Source organism: Athene cunicularia, assembly GCF_003259725.1.
Source record: "Athene cunicularia isolate RWA chromosome 2 unlocalized genomic scaffold, athCun1 chr2_part1, whole genome shotgun sequence".
Lineage (NCBI taxonomy): Eukaryota > Metazoa > Chordata > Aves > Strigiformes > Strigidae > Athene > Athene cunicularia.
The window spans coordinates 34,559,661-34,572,589 of record NW_020799095.1 but is presented as its reverse complement, the minus strand read 5'-3'; positions in this window follow the sequence as shown (position 1 = coordinate 34,572,589).

Genomic DNA, 12,929 nt, shown 5'->3' with positions numbered 1-12,929 from the left:
TTTCTTCAAAATGTGTTCTGGGCTCTGTCATGCCCACAAACAGAGAGGACTATGCTGTTGCAGAATGAGGATAACTCCTGCCAGACGTTCAGAGTCTGTTGCAAAGCTCTCTCAGACAGAGCCAGATCATCTGTCACGGGAAACACTGAGCTCCATCTATTTGCAAAAAAAAAAAAAATCTGTGTCAGACATCACTAGAAAAATACAGGGGGGTTTATTAGTCACAACTTGTTAAAAATAAATAGCTTTAAAAAACAAAGCCATGATCTGGAGAGCATAGAACTACCACTTTAGAAACAAACCGTTCTGCCCTTTGCTCTCCTTGAAGGAAGGTGGATGGTAGATCCCTGCTGCACAGCCTCCCCACAGCCCCCTCTCCGGAGAACACGGCACTGCAGAGATAAAGAAGCTGTTAGAGGAGCCGTCCCTTCCCTCCCAGATAAGGATGACTAATAAATCACTCAGCAGGCCTCTCTTTTTTGGAGTGCCATTCTTAAAGGCTTACAATTAGTCAAGTCTGAGTGAGGAAAATAATGTTTCCTGGGGAGTGGTAGCCAGCTGAGAAAGCTGGTGGCCCAAGATGAATCAATTAATCCTTGTCAGCCAGTCCCCAGAGCAGTAGATCAGTGGAGGTCACCAGGGCTCTGCATGAAAACCCAGTTTTACTGAAGCACGAGCCAGCGTGTATTGGTACACCAGGCATTTTTAGAGGATGGGTCCCCTTCCATCCATCAGCATAAAATCCTGAAATTACTAACCTGCCTGCAAGGGAGGCCACTGAGACTGCCAAGTCATAACGTGATATAGTTTTGGCGAGTGCCTCAGTCACATTTTTACTAAAAGCTAAGCTTGCCACTCACTGGCTTGACTGGAGGAACTCACCAGCTGGAGCCAGCGTGCTCTGGCAGAAGGGAGAGCAAAAATATCTTCACCCCAGCGCTCCATGCCCCGCGCCTCACAGTCAGGGGCACAAAAAAGAGGCAGCATCTCAGCTACTGTCACTGATGTTTCCCCAAATGTGTGCCCCATACAGCAACACAGATGCACTTTTTAACCTCTTGGTGTCTTCAGCTGCAGTTCCCCAGTGCTGCTGCTAATGCACATAATAGAGGAGGTTCGAGTGCCTGGAGAAATCTCAGCGGCAAAGCCCAGGGTTGGGGACAACTGTCAGGAGGAAAGCAGTGCTTTTCCTATCGCTGCAGAGAGCCCTTGCTGTGAGCAAACTCCTCAGTGAAGTGATGCCAAAATCTAAAGGCACAGAAGCAAAGAGGGTTTGTGCAACCACAATGCAGCATCGGGTGCGTCTGAAAAAGAAAGCAGGATGGTATGGCTGTGGGCTTGTTATCAAGGGGCCTCAGCTCTCCTGCTGCACTGATCGAGGCACAATCCCTGCTGAACAAGAAGAGATAGGAGCAAGCACACCATTCCCCACATGTCAGCAAAGGGAAACAACAGTCGGATTAAACCCTGCAGACTTCAGTCAGCAACTGCCACTTACACTGACAATTTTGGGTTGCAGATAGAGGTCGTGTAGATGTTTACATACAGAATTCTAAATCAGTTCCTGTGATTCATCATAATACAAATATTTTCCTCACTGAATGTAGGCATATAAAGATTACCTGCGGAACTGCTGCCACATTTAACTGCTGCTGTGTTGTAAATATCAATAATTAAATAGTAACCATTCTGAAGATCACAGGAGGAGACAACAGACTAAACTTGTGATGTTGTGAGAAAAGGATATTTTCCTGTAATAAGTCTGAGAATATCTTAAAAAAATCTTGTGAGACTGTGTTTTCCATAATCTATCTAGTAACTCTTCAGCTTTCAAGTGAAAGCAATATAAAGGATTAAACCAACTCTAATTTAAGATATTCAGTTAAGAAAAAAAAAAAATCATAAAATGGTGCTTTCATTCTGCAAGTACATGCTCTCTCCTGCTTTACCCAGCCACATTTCCCACCCAAAAAAATCGATTTGCCAGCCTCCCAAAGGCAATAGCACAAGAGGAGTGCAGCAGAGTCTTTCTGCCCTTTGTATTGTTGGGAAGACTGAATGCTGCCTTCTACCTTTCAGCTACCCATGTGCATACACTGCAGAAAACCAGTCTGGCTTTCCAGCATACAGGTTTTGTTTAAAGGGACTGGGGTGAAAAAAATGTAAATTGTAAGCCAAGCAAATAGTCTGTGGTGTTTATTAAAAAGATAACAGGCCACCCCATAACTGATAGCTGCTAATACTGCTTTACAGGAGTGTTAGAGAATGGTCCTGAAACACAAAACCAGGCAGGCCACCATTTCAATGCGTATTAGGTAGCAACATAATAATCTGTATGAAATGAGCTGGTAATATCACCCCACTTTTGGAGGCAGTATATGCTCCCTTTAGAAAAATCATTATCAAAGGTATTGTCTTTCTTACTGGAGGCAGACAGTTCAGACATGGGCATCCATCCATTCCCAGAAACGGTCTTTCTGCACAGCATAGGGACCGGCTGCGCTCCTTGGGCGCCGTCCTTGCGCTGCTCAGCAGGCAGGCTCAGGCACTTGCCTTCCTGGGGTCTCAGGGCAGCACTTCTACCCAGGTAGCAGCTCTTGTAGGTGAAAGAGCTATACCAGCACATGTTAACCTGGCACTGCAAACTCTTACAGCCATGTCAGTACAACTCTCCCAGACATAGTCTTATTCCAGGATCAAGGTCTTTTTCATTAACTGTTCCCTGGTGGACTAGAAATCAAAAATCCACTGTTATTCCAGAGGGGGGGTTTCCCCATGGGGATTTATATCCATGCATCCATATTGGCTTACGTTTACTAGAATAAACATATTGGTAACTAGTAACTACCACTAAGCTGTTTGGAAGTATAATGGAGACAAAAAAGCCTGGGGAAAGGGGAGAAAAAGGGAAGGAGGGAGAAGGAGAGGAGGCAAAGGGCTGCTCTGTTTAACTGCTCTCCAAACTAAGAAACCTTGGAGCTATGTCTTTAAAGTAAGGTTTTTCAGGGGATGCAGACGTCCCTTTCACATGTGCTTTATCAATTCTAGGAAAGCTGATGAGGTTCTCTTTCTGAGAAAGCAGGTGGCTCTGCTCCATCCAGCTCTTTGAAATCACCTAATGAGATCATTTTATCCAGGAGACAACTGAAGAGCCTGCGCTGCATGGCAGCCACTGAATGGCAGAGCAGTCTCAGAGTGAAGGGCATTCAAGGTTTCAAAACCACATCCTCCCTCATCTCAACATGATCGAATCAGTGATGAGATGGTGTCTGCAACAGCCCTTGTCAGCTGTGAAGACAGAGTGACCGATCTGTCGGTCAGTGATCAGTGGGCGACAGGGAGAGCATCCCAGTCCCAGGGAGAAAGTAATGAACCTTCATTTCCACTGCTGTCTGCTCTATGACAGATAAAAACTAGATTTCACTGCTGACTTTGTCAGGTGATAAATTCAGCTTAGTTTAAGGCAGGAAATCTGGAAAACACTTATGAATGTTGTCAGCTGTGAGTGCATGGCAGGGACCGTGGCAATGCCCCTCCTGTCCAACAGGAACGACCTGAGCAATCAGCTGCACTGTGGAAGTGTAAAAGCTAAGCGGAGACCTCACACTTAATTATCTTAAAGTTCACATAATGTCATACAGAAAATGTCATCCCTATGGTGTCAGGAGATCTGTTCTTTCAGCCACTGAACTTTTTATGCCCTTAAAGAAACAGCTTGTCTCTCTCCTCAGTCTGGCATGATTCTCCAGCACATCTCTCTGGGTCATGAGAAGCCAGCTGGAGTTCAAACCCTTTTCCTAGTTCGTCACTTCCTACTCGGAAAGGAGAGAGTCCTATCGCTGGTAAAACAAACTCAAAATTCAGGTGCTGGATTTACAGCCCTTCCTTGGGGTCAGTGTTTGGCCAGGCAGGAGAGGGGGGGAAATGTCTTCTGCTGTTATTTCTTAGTAGATGACTTATGCCATAAGCAGTGCTCTTGACATAGGCTTTTTTTCTCTCCTCAGCTCCACATCAGGACTCTGAGGTCTGGAGACCTGATTTCTGTCCTCAGCTACTGCTTTTCCTGGCTGCCCACAAGTGATCAGGGCATGGAGGAGCTTGAGGTGGGAAGTGTGTCCCTGAAGCACTGCCAAGCATCTTCAAAGCATGAGATCCTGGGTTCAATAGAAGCAGTTTAATATAGTAACTCTTTCCCACTGAGCTACAAAATACCAGGATAACACAAATAGCAACAATAGCAAGGTTGCTGTGCTGCAGTGAGATACTAATTTCACAGAATCACAGAATCGTCTAGGTTGGAAAGGACCTTGAAGATCATCCAGTCCACCACCTCCCTGGGCAGCCCATTCCAACACCTAACACCACATTCTGTAAAGAAATGCTTCCTGACATCCAGTCTAAACCTTCCCTGGTACAACTTGAAGTCATTCCTTCTTGTCCTGCTGCTTATTACTTGGTTCAAGAGGCTCATCCCCAGCTCTCTTCACCCTCCTTTCAGGTAGCTGTAGAGGGCGATGAGGTCTCCCCTCAGCCTCCTCTTCTCCAGACTAAACACCCCCAGTTCCCTCAGCCGCTCCCCGTACGACCTGTGCTCCAGAGCCTGCACCAGCTCCGTTGCCCTTCTCTGGACACGCTCGAGTCACTCAATGTCCTTTTTGTAGTGAGGGGCCCAAAACTGAACACAGGAATCGAGGGGCGGCCTCACCAGTGCCGAGTCCAGGGGTGAGATCCCTTCCCTGTCCCTGCTGGCCACGCTATTGCTGACACAAGCCAGGATGCCATTGGCCTTCTTGGCCCCCTGGGCACACTGCTGGCTCCTGTTCAGCCAGCTGTCAATCAACCCCCCAGGTCCCTCTCTGACTGGCAGCTCTCCAGCCACTCCTCCCCAAGCCTGTAGCGCTGCTGGGGGTTGTTGTGGCCCAAGGGCAGCCCCCGGCATTTGGCCTTATGGAAACTCACACAGTTGGCCTCAGCCCATGGCTCCAGCTTGTCCAGGTCTCTCTGCAGAGCCTCCCTACCCTCGAGCAGATCAACACCCCCATAAATATAATGTTTGTGCTTGTTATACAGATAGTGTAGGATTTACCCTCACTTGAGGATAAGCAAGTTTAGAAATGCTGAGTATTTGAAAATGCATTACTGCGGGGCAGAGAGGGAAGCTGTACTTGAAGGCAGAGAAGAATCGAGACCTAGAGCATACAGCCAGGTCACTAAGTCCTGTCCCCTGCTGTCACACAGCCCAGACTGTGTCATCCCCTCCAGATGCTGGCTACTTTTCTTTGGCAAAATAGCAAAGCATTTCTTCTGTGAATAGCTTGGAGGACTTATTGCAAAACTTCAGTATCTAGGGGGGTAGAAACTTTCCAGCTTAAATATATTCTATGTCCTCTCTGCATGCTGCTTTGTGGGCTGATACTGCCTTTTCAATAGATGCGTCTCTTCTTTCCGAATGTTTCCCCTTTGTTGCATTGGTAGGCAGGGACAGTGGTTTGCTGGACATCCTGAAGTCACATAGGATGCTGACAACCCCTAGGCAGGCTGGACACATCCCTGAGATCACTGACAGAGCTCTGCAAAGAGGCCATGCAGTAATTCCTCAAATGACAGAGCATCCTTACTCTACAGTCCATGCTGATGGGACAAAGCCTCCTGGGTCTCCCTGATGAAATTGCCCCAGTGTAAAAGGGAAGAGAGAAGTAGTTAGAAGAGGATCAGGACAGGACATGTGAGCCTGTACGGTAGCTGATACAGCCGTTCCTTCTGCCCATCACTAAATATAATGGTGATGAGTTAGTTTTCTATTATGATTTCTTCTTGCCATTGTCATCTACAAAACATGCTGTGTTTAAAAGAGGTTCGTACAAATATTTAGTTAACATGCTTTAAATACCACTGCATATTGTCCCAGTATGAAGAAATATTGTCAGGACTCTGTTTTGATCAGGTTTTTCCCTTGTGGAACACCTGCTCCTGTTTATTTGGGTCCTACATAGAATCCATCCCAATGAAAACCACACTATAGAGCTTTGTGACTATTCCTTTCCCTTTGAGAAATGCACCTGAGCCATCTTCAAAGAGATGCAGTGATTCCATTCCTGTAACGTGTCCCCATGACATTGCACCCAGGGAGACGATCCTGCTGTGGCGGCAGGCAGGTGCAAACTGGGCAGCCTCGCTGGGGAGGCATCGTTGGCACAAGTTTTTGTTGTTCCTGTTCTGCAAAGCTCCCCAAAGGCTCAAGGACATTCTTTAAATTCCTTCCTCCCAGCCCCTTGTTTGATAGCCCATAAATAGCTCCTCTTCAACCACAATGCTGAAAGCCCCAAGTAATGAGCCAAAAGTGAAAATGTTTCAGTATTTAAGCACTTTATTGTATTTGCAGAGGCCTGTTCAGCTTTAAATAAAAATAATAATAATAATAATAATAATAATAATAATAATAATAATAAACAACCAAAACCCAACATTGAATATGGGGTTTTTTTTATGTTTTCATTCCCAAGATTCCCATAAAACAGGGCTGTTTTCCTTCGGTTATCACAAATATACCTACAGAGCACAAAAGGTTGTGAAAATAGCAAGGAAGGGCTGAGCCGCAGCAGCTCTGTGTACTTTCATGAAGTAGGCTGGAGATCATGGCCAGGGTTTTCACATTCAGATACCTAAATATAGAGCTGAGCATACTCACCATGGCTGAATTGCCAGGAGCCTTTATGTTCAGTGCTGGAACATGATGAACAATTTGTAAAAAATTCTCTGTGATGTCTAATTTTGGGTACCAAAAAGCAAATCTATTTCAGGACACAAATTACTTATGGAAATATTGAGATCTATTTTCTTTCCTGTATTGTTCATGGGATTAATTTGTTCCATGACTATGAAGGCAAGACCAGGGAGCAGCAACCTGAGCTTTCTTAGTATTAGTATATAATATTAATTTACAAATATCATATCAGTACATGCCAATAATAACCTGGTTATCCCATCCTGTTCATTCAGCACCACCTCATAGCAACATGAAGTCAATTTTCTGTTTTTAAGGCAAAGCAGTGCTTTTGGAGAAAGCATTTTCCAAAGGGAAAGAAAAATGTTTTGCCTTCCTGAAGAACTTTTCACCTGTACCCGTGTATGTTCTGTTAACTGCCCCATTCAGCACAAGTCTTGCAGTAGTCGCTGGGGTGTGCTTGTGCTGCACACACAATGCAGCATTCTTGAACTCCATGCCACTGATTCGAATTATTAGGAGTAATTTGATGTCATTAGATGATAATCCATGGGTTATAACAGAGTAAAATATATGTTATCAAGTTCCTCTGGGATCTAGAAACACTGCCTAGTCTTTTTTATCCTGCCAAATCTGACCTCTCTGTAACACAATTAACATTTCACATTAAACAGCCCATAGCATCAGGGATGTTTATGTAGCCACTAACCTAGCCTTACTCTGAAGCATGTGTTTACCTTTCCACCTGGGATTATTATTTTTAAATGATACAACCTGTGCGATCAGTTTCAGCATGTGTGAAATTGCCGAAGCAGATGAGGGCCTCCAGAAGAAACACCACTCCCTTCCTTGCTTTGATGCCAAAGACCTCTACATTGCATCCATCCTGGAGCTGACTAAGAGACTGAAGACCTATTGCACTCATTTTGGTGATAGCTGCTGTAAATGTTAAGTGGACTGTGAGGCTGGGAATATCCTGTGGAAAGCAGCTGTGATAATAAGTCATGATAAAAGTATTAGAAGTGCCTCACAGTTTTCCAGCTCATGTATTTTTGTGGAGGAAAAAAGCACAAGGAGCAGAAAACTCACCTCCAGTCTGGTCACTCTCACATAACTTTCTTGCATTGACAGGAGGTGGTTGAAGGTGCAATTAGGTCTTGTTGTGATTGTTTGGCTCCCTGTCCCTGGATATGGTACTAACCTCTGCAGTCCACTGAAACTCAGCCTGGGAACTCAGAGGTGGGACACTCCCATCCCATCTTTGCTGAAAAAATACATCTGCCTCCCCTGCTCAGGTTGCTGCCATCACTCTTGCTGCCCAGCTGGGAAGAGACTTGTGCCTCTCCAGGATCTCCACTCCTGCTTGCCCCTGCACTGCTGTGCTGACATGGATGTGGAGGAGCTTGTCCTTCTTCTGGATGGGCTCTGTCTCATGGTTCTAATAAAATGACTTGTTGAGTTAAGATGAAGCTGTGTCTCAAGTTGTCTTCCAATCTTAGGAAATTAGACGATTTGTTTTTCAACTTGATCTGTAACTCTGACAGTTTGACCAGCTACTCAGTCAAATGCAAGACCAAACATTATGCCATTTTTCTTCCTTCTGTAGGGTGTAGATCCAACTTTTTTCCAAACATCTTGCTACTTTTATATAATCATTCACTCACATGTCATTCAGGAAACAAAAATGGGCAGGAGCTGTGAAAGATGTGGCCCCTAAAGATTTGAGGAAGACCTTCAGCTGGTACAAATGGCATTTCTCCAGCTGGACAGTAGAGTGCTGCAGCTGTAGAGCAGCTGAGCAGCCAACCCTCACGGTGCCTGGACCGTGGGGACCTGGCACAATGTGTATCGCAGTGCCCAGGCTGGAGAGAGAGGCAGCAGAGGCATCCTCAGCCACAGGAATCCAGACTTCAGACAAACCCAGGCTCACTCTGCTTTGAAGGAATGCCAAGAACTACTCCTAACACAGAAAAATGGGTGCACCTTAATGCACTTCGCAACATTAGGCACAAGCACAAGAAAACTGCGGGTCCTTTTATAAGCAAGAGGAGAGACAAGCTCAGTAAAGACTACGAGGTGCTTCCCTGTTGCTGAACTGCATTACTCAGGAGGTGACCTTTGGCTGCAGTGATGGGATCTGACAAGTAGCTCATCACAGTTTCACATGTTCTTAAGTAATGCAAATGACAGTGGATTTGGTTTAACATGTATAACTACTCTGCCTCCTGCTCCCAAACTGTAGCTGGTGATAACCAAACCTAAGAGCCAAGTAAGGATGCAGATTCATTTACAAAATGATATTAAGGAGTAGTAGATAAAAGATAAATAGTCCCTTCTTTGGGGATAAAATTTAATATAAAACAGTCACACCTTCAGAAGTAAGATTGCTCTAGTATAGCAGTCATAAAGAAATAGATCAGGCTTACAGACATTAAGCACCAGCTGTACCAAAAGGAGAAAGTGAGGCTGGCAACTGTTTGACTATCAGTTCAGGGAAGGGAATCCCCTCCAGGCCAATGTGGAAATGATGGGGGAAGAGAGAGTATCTTTGCTGTGGTGATATTAATAGCTCATTTGCAAATTTTTACCCAAATCTATTCACTTCAAAAGCTCAGCTTGGGGACTGAGAGAGATATTTTTCAACAAAACATTAGTCTCAATTAACTAAATGTAACTAAGATAAATGAGCTGGGAAAAAGAAAAAAAAAAAAAAGAAAAAAGAAAAAAGAAACAGATAAAACTGGTGAACTGGTGAGGCCATTAAATCTGTAAAAGAAGGATGCTGGAACTTGGAAGGCACCCGAATACAATCCTGCAAGTATTCCAAGGCAGGGTCAGAAAGGGATAATGGGGCCCTCCCAGGCTGGATATGCTGAGTGGCCAGAAGGTATTGACACAGACAGTGAAATAACAGTGCAGCCCAAAGCAAACACTGTGCACTAAGGTGGGAAAGAATGTTAATGAGCAATTTCAATCTCACACATGCTATGAAAAAAGGACATGGCATTGTTCCCAATGACAGTGCCCTCCAGATTAGAGACTGTCACAGCATCCTCAAGGGAGGGTGAAAAGAGGCAGCAATAGAGTTTTTTTCTGTCTTTCTTTGATCCTGATATACTAATAGCAACATGTGTGCATAAGAGCTATGTTGGAGCAAAAAGAGCAAGCTGAAGAATAAAAAATAAACTAAACTAAAATAAAATAAAATAAAAATAGAACCATAATAAAGTTAACTAATCTTAAATCATTAATTCAAAGTTTTATGAACACCTCTTAGGTAGACGGTAACTTATTTAAGGGCCCCCAGTAGGGGCCCTTTAAAAGATTATTTTCTGGTGTCTTCCGAAGGACCAACATCCCAATTCTCTCAGACAAGGCAGATGTACAAAAGCAAGCAGTATCTTGTGGGATGACAGGTTCTGCCCTCAAAAACACCATAGAGGAACCAGCATGTAGAGTGAAGGCAAAAGGAACAAAACGCTCTTCAGGCATCAGGGGGCATCAAAAAGCTCAGCTGCTTTCTGCAAAATATCTGCAATATGTTATTAGCCCAGGGTAAATGAGTCAGATGCTTCCCGCAGGAGCCATTACAGCCCGGCTGGGCCGGGGGCGGGGGGCTGGCAGATGGCTGCTGGGGATGCCTTTCTGTCCAGAAAATGGGGAATGAAAAGCGTGCCTCCGAGCACAGCTGATCTCTTAATGACAGACTCATCGCAGCTCCGACCCCGAGCGAAGCGTGTCCCAGGAGCTCTCCCACCCTGGGCTGTGCCAGCCCCAGAGCTGTCATTGCTCTCCCAGGCAGAATACAGGGTGCCACAGCATCTTTGTGACCTCATCATGCTTTAGGCTACAAAAGTATGACATGAGAAGTCAGCAAAACTCTTGAAAAAGCCTACTAATACCATTGTAAGGCTGAAAGAGCAATGTGCATGTTATTTCCCCACATTATTTCTCTGCACTACAATGTGTCGTGGAAGCCATCCAGGAAAGAAGCATTTTTAGTTTTTCAAGCAACTGTGCTGCCACGCTGTTGAGGGCTTGGCCCCCTCGTGAGAGCGATTCCCCAGTCAAGCTGCAGAGCCAGGGAAGGCTGGTTTGCTTCATCTGTTACTGCCACAGCTTGTTAAAAGGACAGATCCTCTCACCACTGTGCCATTCATTTCCATTTGATTCTGTTCATTATTTCTAACCAGCTTTTTACAAATCAGTGTCCTGCAAGAAAACCCAAAATTGCATATAATTGAGAGCTAGGCACATATGGTGCTTATATCCAGATAAAGAAATGCCCATTAAACTGCGGATGGGTCTGTGTGACACTGAATATGCAACTTCCCTGCCATTCACGTGGCTTCAAACATAGGTCTCCAGCAACCCTGAGCCAGCTCACACAGCCAGGACCACCCTGACTGTCACCTGGACATCAGATATACACATTCATCCTTTCAAACTTTCCTATCACAATAATTGGGATCTGGAACACCTAAAAGCAACTAAATGTTTGAAAGGAAAGATATGCAAGCTCTTTGATCCCCCATGAACTTGTGAGTAGCGAAATTTTTCTACCTATTTGGAGAGGTTATTATTATTTTTGAAAATATAAGATAAACCTTTTACAAAAAAAGGCTTTAAACTCTTTGGTTTTTTCCTTTTCTTTTTCCCTAGGTAGACCCAAAAACCTTCAGGGTTTTCTACATCAGTGGCTTCCCTCAGGTTTTTCACTTAAAAATCAAAACGGTACAATTTTGCCTTGGTAGATTATTATTTATTTGTGCATTTTCCTGTAAACAAGACTGACTGCTTAATGGAAAGTCATCTCCTGTGTTTCTCAAATAAGAAAGTAGCTGCTGTCCCAGAGGCAGACTTGAATAATTGCTTGGTAACAGTCAGTGCAGGGCTTTGTTTTTCACCATGGACCTACTCTCCTCACAGAGACTAATTAGCTACTGCCGAAAGGAAAAGAGACTTGAAGAGCAGTTCAGCCACTCTCATTCCCAGTGATTTGCAAGGTGTTTCCTTACACCTCTCAGTCTCAGATCAGCCATGGCCTGACTCCAAACTCCTCCTTAGCATGTTTGGCCACCTGCTCTGTGCCCTTCCTCTGTGCTAGGATTTAAGATCATGCTGCATTTTTCCCGTTTCTGAAGCAAAATAAAATCCTCAACCCTCAGCTAGCAAGGATGAGCTCTTCCAACCAGGCAAGGAGCTTTCTGGTTAATCAGCAAGTGGTGGAGCTGTACTGTTGGGGAGACACTGGGTCATCACTTTGGTCACTGTTTTTCCTGTGAATATAAGGGAGAAGCAGATGGGACAAACAGGCACGTGGCTCCACTCTCTCTTCTGTGGGGCCCTTATAGCTATCCTCAGCCAGGACTGTCCTGTCAGGTTGACTTTGCCTTTGAAACTTTAGGAAATCAAGAGTTTAGATCAAATCTTTCTCTGCTGGGTTCTAATCCATTACTTTCTGTGAGACATGAAGACCCAGCTTATAGGGCTACATAAATACATGTATGCTCACAGTAGGTATTAGGAGGGAATTTCAGGAGGAAATTATCATGACGATACAATTAAACACTGTATTATAAAGGGTATATATAGGGAAACTGAGCTAAGGCTGCCTGGGAAGTTCTGACTTGGTTATTTCCTAGCAGTTGAATATTTGACATTGGAACTGTAGCATTTTTTTACCCAACTTTTCACATGTCATATTAATAGGGAACTTCAGTAGCTTCAGTCAGAGACTTGACAAGTATCTCCAGTGATCATGTCCCTTGTTGTCTTTCAGCTTCATTACACATGGCAAGCATGAGGGAAATGGAAAGAGTGAATGACAATTTTAATTGTTTTGGAAAGAATGATGTTCTGTTTAGGTCCAAATTTATATGAAGTCACTTGTTGGGGTAGCTGGCTTTTAGCCTGTGTAAAACAATAATGAAAGGGTTAAGAGGGAATGTCATGGACAATTATTTAAAAGTTAATAAATATATAATTAATTTCCAGTCTGTATTTTGCAATAATCCAGTCTTGCTCCTGCCCAACTCGACAGCAGTTTTGTGACTCACTTGAAATTAATCAGGTTGCAGAGCTATCATAAAGTAAAACACAGCACCTAAATAAACCCTTTATTCTGTAATTCCAGGGTCTTCTTCAAATATGCATAGTACCATTACTCCCATTACACAGATGTAGATGCTGATGTCACACAGAG